Here is a 5,959-nt window from a genome sequence, read left to right as displayed (position 1 = left end):
AGGCGCCGAGGGGTGAGAGGACAGAAACTTTCTGTGTCCCCAGGAGCCGGCTCTCCCTGGCTGCCCGTTCTCAATCCTGCCTTTGTGTGGCCACCAGAAGCCGGGGCTGGGGCCAGCCTCTGCGGGAGGAGGAGCCTCGGCTCAATGCACAGATCCCTCCGGGCCTTAGGCAGTGCAGGGAAGTCTTTTGGCTCATTTGTCTTGACACACAGGAGCTGTGGATCTGATCGCGGGCATGATTGGTGGACCAGCTCCAAGCCTTGCAGGCCTGTTTGTGCTGTTGGTGGCTCCCATCTGCTGGGCTGTCTGCAGCCTCCTCTGGGCTGCTGCCCCTGATGTCAGAGTTCTCTTTCCCGCTCCTCTCCTTCCCCTCCCCCTCCCTCCTCTTTCAGAGGACCTGGTGGGGCAGGGCTGGCAGGAGGCCCTGGGGGAGAACTGAGAGGCCTGAGACTTACTAAAGGCTCTGTGTGTGTGTGTGTGTGTGTGTGTGTGTGTCTGTCAGTCAGTCTGTCAGTCTGCCTGCCTGTGTTTGGGTGGATCTGGGTGGACAGACAGCTCTTCAGCTGTCTGGTGGACAGGTCTAAGTGTCCCCTCTCAGGGTATGATTGCCAGATCAACTCTCTGATGCCCCATTAAACTGGACTTTCAGATACACGAGGAATCACCTTTAAATTTAAATGTCTCGAAAACTGCATGAGATAACTTAGAGTCCAAAAGCTATCTGTTATTTATCTGAAAGTCCAGTCTTGGAACACCCTGCTTTTTTAACCCACTAAATGGAGCATCCGTGCTGGGGTGTGGTGGGAAACAGTGGGGAAAAGGAGAAGATGGGTTTCCTTTAAGGCTACACAGGACATGGTCTTCACCAGGGTGTCAGAATCCTGTCAGTATCGGCAGTGATCATGGCAACTGTACGGCAGGTGTGGGCAGCTTCTCTGCTGGGCTTCCATGGAGGTGAACATCCTGCCGGGAAAGCCACAGTTGGCTGATGTCAGAAGTAAAGAGCTGTGAAGATGCTCCATTCTGTCTCCCACCCTGTACCTCCTCCTCTGTGCCACCCTTTTTCGTCTCCCAGGCCCTGAAGCCCACAAGGTCACCAAATGGGAGTCACTGGGGATTGTGGGCATGGATGAGAGGCAGAGAAGGAAGGTTCGATGCCGCCTGCACCAGCCTCACCTGTTTTCCCAGGCTCTCCCCTCATCCACTACCCACGTGGAGCCCGCCCTGGTTAGAACTCCCACGGCCACACTTCATTGGCACTTAACCCTTGAGGCAGGCACAGGAGAAGTCAGTGGAAAGTTACTTGCACATAAACGGACAGACGGATGATGAAACCCCAGGAAACCACGGCTCCTCCCCTGCGGGGGCACTGGGCTGGAGGCCAACTTGCTAGGCTTGGGATCTGCTTGTGGGCTCGCTACACACCCAGAGACCTTGGGCAAGTCTCTGGGTATCTGTCCCATTCCTTCCCTTCTAAGTGGGATGCTGGCTGCCCTGTCACACACTTGCTGGGCTGTCAGGAGGGCAGGAATGAGTGAGCAGATGTAGAAATAATAGCAGCAGCTAAACACGAAGCCTCTGCACCCGTGTAAGCTTTTATCATGGGCCAGCCTGGCCCCTGGGGCCTCCACTTAGAGAAACCCAACACGTGGATAACAGACACGCACATACACCATTACATGAATCCAGGGGCGGAATGTCCTGAAAATATAGTTCAGTCCACCGAACTGAAATGTGGTGCTCACACCTTACAAGGGAACCTCCAATATAGAACTGCTCTCCAGAAGGATGGCTCTGAACTGCACCTGCGCAGGGCTGGATAACTCAACTGTACTTGAGTTGCCTTCTAGAATGGAAGTCCGCTGGGGACCTGTCTACAGCCAGTTTGATTTTGGATTGTAAGAGCCATGGTTTGGAGAAAACTGTCCTCCTGCCCCTTTAAGAACTCAAGTTCCTTCAAGTGCAGCTAAGCAGGAAGTGCCCCTACACCTTCCTGATGGCCTGTTTCACTTCCTTTCAAAGGTGTTTTCTTACTAAAGAAACCCCAAGTCCAAGGTCACATTTGATTTTTTTCAAATGCATACTCAGCTCCCATTTGTGTTTTATGAAGTTTTGGGGGGCAGGAAAGGGTACAAATAATATATATAGCTCTTTATATTTTTCAGTAGGCTTTATTTTTGAGAGCAGTTTTAGGTTCACAGCGAAACTGGGTGAAAGGCATGGAGATTTCCCATATACCCCCTGCCCTAACACACAGTAATACATAGTGTCCCCCACCATCCCCATAAAGAATATTTTTAAAATCTATAAAAGATGAAAGGAAAACATAAAATGATTTAAAATATTTTAAAATAGAAAGGTATAGTACATGCTTCTGGGAAAAATGTAAATAATAGAGGATTGTCCATTTTCCTTCCCCAGAGGTAACCTCTATTCACGGTTCTTAAAACTCCCTTTTGGCAATTGTCTCAATACATCTCACTTTTTTATTGCACGGAGGAGATCATACACTATTTCTGAGGTTCTCTTTTATTCATGTAAGTATATTTTGGACATTCTTTCAGGGCATTGTGAATAAATCTGCCCCAATCTTTTTCTAACAGCCGCATCATTTTCCATTGGGTATTCTATCCTGTATTTAAGTGATCTAATTAATATACACTTAGGTTGATTGCAGGTTTTCCTCTTAGTAACAGTGCTATGGGGAAAAGGTTATTAATATATATGTATATGGATGTAGATCTCTCTCTCTGCATGTGTCCAAATACAGCCATTGAAAATAATTTTAACAGTGGAATCGCTAGATCACATTAGAAATGCTGGGAAAGCCATTGGTACCTCTGAAAAGTTGAATTTATACTTCCCACCAGGGCCTGGGAGAACTGCTTCCCACTCTCCTTCCTTTGCATTCTGACCAACCTCAGGTCAGGAGGTTTACCCCACCTTCTCACTTTGCCAGTCTGAAAGGGACACACGAGGGTTCCTTATTTGATTTGCATCTGAAAGCTTCCTATGGAGGGGGCAGGGATCTCCTCACATCAATTCTGGCTCAGTGAAAGGGGCTTCAAGACCAGACTGTGGAACCAGATGAGCCGTTTGCCAAACTCCACAGCTTCAGTTTTTCCATCTGTGACATGAGCATCCTAAGACCAAGTTCTTGGGGTTATTAAGAGGATCCAACAGAGAGTATTTAGAACTACAAATGTTAGTGTGTTCCCATCAAAGCAAAACAGACAACAAAATACACCCCAAAATACAAAGCTGATGTCAATTGACCTAGTCAAAACAACTTTTGCAGTATCTGAGGCCTCACCTTCTCCTTACTTGCTGCCCCTGTTTGAGGGAGGAAAATGCAAATCAGACACTGAAAAAGAAAACTGAAACTGTCGCATTAAATGGTTGGTTTCCCTCACCAAGCATCCTTGGGCATGTTACATCTCTGGGCCTCAGTTTCTTCCACTGTAAGATGGATGTTTTGGGTGTTTGCTCTGCCTACCCAGCCAGGTCATTAGGGGAATGCTGGAACACGTGGGACAGTCCTCTGGGGATGAGCCTTGTATTGTTACTCTCAGCCACGAGTCCCCCCAGAGGCTCAGTCCACGTCCCCCAGCAGGGCAGGTGGACAGCAGGCTCCCCTCAACTAACATGATTCTCAAACACCTATTCAATGCCAGGCTAGTCGAAGGCCCTCTGAGACTCTAAACACTGCATAGGGCACTGATGGAAGGGAGTCCTTCAACTTTCTGGTCTGCCTTTTGAGATCAAATTATATCCTATGAGGTTCAACAAGCAGCCCCCATTACCCCATACCCTAGCATCTAATAAGAAAAGACTTTCATGAGTCTACTTCATGAAAATATATTTGCCATGTTTTATCTTTTTAAATGTTCTCCTTTGGAAATGGCACACATTTTGAATACTGCGGTACTGCTCAAGTGACAGCCAAGTTACCTGTAAGCAGGGATGGTGCGAACACAGTTTCTCCAGATCCTTCAATGTATAGAATCTCAGCTGGGTTTGTGTGTGGTGGGGAGAGTAATTCACCTGCTTGGAGGATACAATTAATCCCACCATGAGTGATTGGTATGGTCTGAACGTGTCCTCTCCAAAATTCTTGTGTTGAAATACTATCCCTCAATGTGATGGTATCAAGAGGTGACGCCTTCATGAATGTTATTAGTGCCCTTATAACAGAGGACCCCCCCCCATACACACACACACAGAGCTCCCTAGCCTTTTTGCCACTTAAGGCTACAATGAGAACTCTGTGGCCCTGAAGAGGGCCTTCACCCAATGATGCTGGCACTCTGATCTCAACATCCAGCCTGCAGAACTGTAGGACGTAAATTTCTGTTGTTTGTAATCCACCAAGTCTGTGGTATTACTTGGCTAAGAGTTCTTTTCGAGGACCGCTAAAAGAGCCACACCATGTAAGGAACAGAGATACAATCAAAAGCACGTCTCATAGCATAATGGCTTCTCCATGGAGGAATCTGGCAGAGAACACCTTAGTCAAGTGATCAACATTAACATCCCCAACAATGGAACAAACCAGTACCACGTGCCTCCTGATGGGAGACACTGAAAAGGCCACAGCATCCCTTGTGTAGTATTCCTGCCAAAAAGGCAAAGCCCCAATCTAATCACGAGGAAACATCAGGCAAACCTAATTCACGGGAAATTCCACAAAACAACTGGCTTGTCATCTTCAAAAATATTCGTGTCATGGAACACCAAGAGAGACTGAGGAAGTTCTAAATTAAAATACACTAATGGGACATCACAACTAAATGTGATACATGCTCCTGGATTGAAACCTGGATCAGAAAAAAAATGTTATAAGGATTGTCTCGGGCTAATTGATAGAAAGTGAATTAGGTGTGTAGCTAAGATAACAGTGTTGGAGCAATGTGAAATTTCCTAGTACTGATAATTGTCCAGTGGCTATGCTGGAGAAGGTCCTTGCTCTTAGTAAATGCACACCAATTATTTGGGGGTAAAAAGTGTCATATTTGCAAAGGGTTTAGGAGATAGATGACAGATAAAGAGTGAGAGAGTTAGAGAATGATAAAGCAAAATATTACCAATTGGTGAATCTGGATGATGAGTAAACAGGAACTCTTCATTGTTTCTTCATTGTGTTTTTGCAGCTTTTCTGTACGTCACCTTATTATCATAAACAAGTGGGACTGGTCCAAGGGGCCCATCAGGAATAATAAAGACACCCCAAACACTTGGGAAATGCCAAAAGTTTCGAGGCTCCCTCCCGGGAACCAGGGACCAAGGCCAGCTACATTCTTTCATATGCAAAACCAGATCAAGTATTTTAGCTAAAAAAGTAAGGCATTTCTGCAAACATAGCCATAGAGTACAAAATAGAAAACTCAGACATTAAAATACCTCCTCCTGGCCCAAACTAAAATTATGTCCCTGTCTGGATGTAGACAGAAAAAGAGACTGAAGTCCAAATGTATGCTTACTCTCTGTGCCAAGGCCCATAAATAGTCAAAAAAAGAGTGGGGGGAGAACATGTGTATAAGTATGTTGGGTGAGCCACTTTCATGAATGAGGAATTCCCCATGGACTATACAATCCGTGGAATTCTCCAGGCCAGAATATTGGAGTGAGTAGCCTTTCCCTTCTCCAGGGGATCTTCCCAACCCAGGGATCGAACCCAGGTCTCCCACATTGCAGGTGGATTCTTTACCAGCTGAGCCACAGGGGAAGTGCCATCCTACAGTTAGTTACATTAATAATACTGCCCATAGATGACTGTGTTTCACAAGTGACTGAATTTGGCTCCTTGTCATCCTAGATCTCAAATCTTTCTCCTGAAGTATGCATTGTCTGAGCTCTAGACACCTAAAACCATGCCTAGAGGACTGGGGCCTACAGTTTCAAGTCAGGAGTTAGTTTGTGGTCTTGGCTCAGCTAACCAGTTGAATACCCTTGGGCAGGT

Source organism: Bubalus bubalis, chromosome X (assembly GCF_019923935.1).
Source record: "Bubalus bubalis isolate 160015118507 breed Murrah chromosome X, NDDB_SH_1, whole genome shotgun sequence".
NCBI lineage: Eukaryota > Metazoa > Chordata > Mammalia > Artiodactyla > Bovidae > Bubalus > Bubalus bubalis.
Note: the sequence above shows the minus strand (reverse complement) of the source record.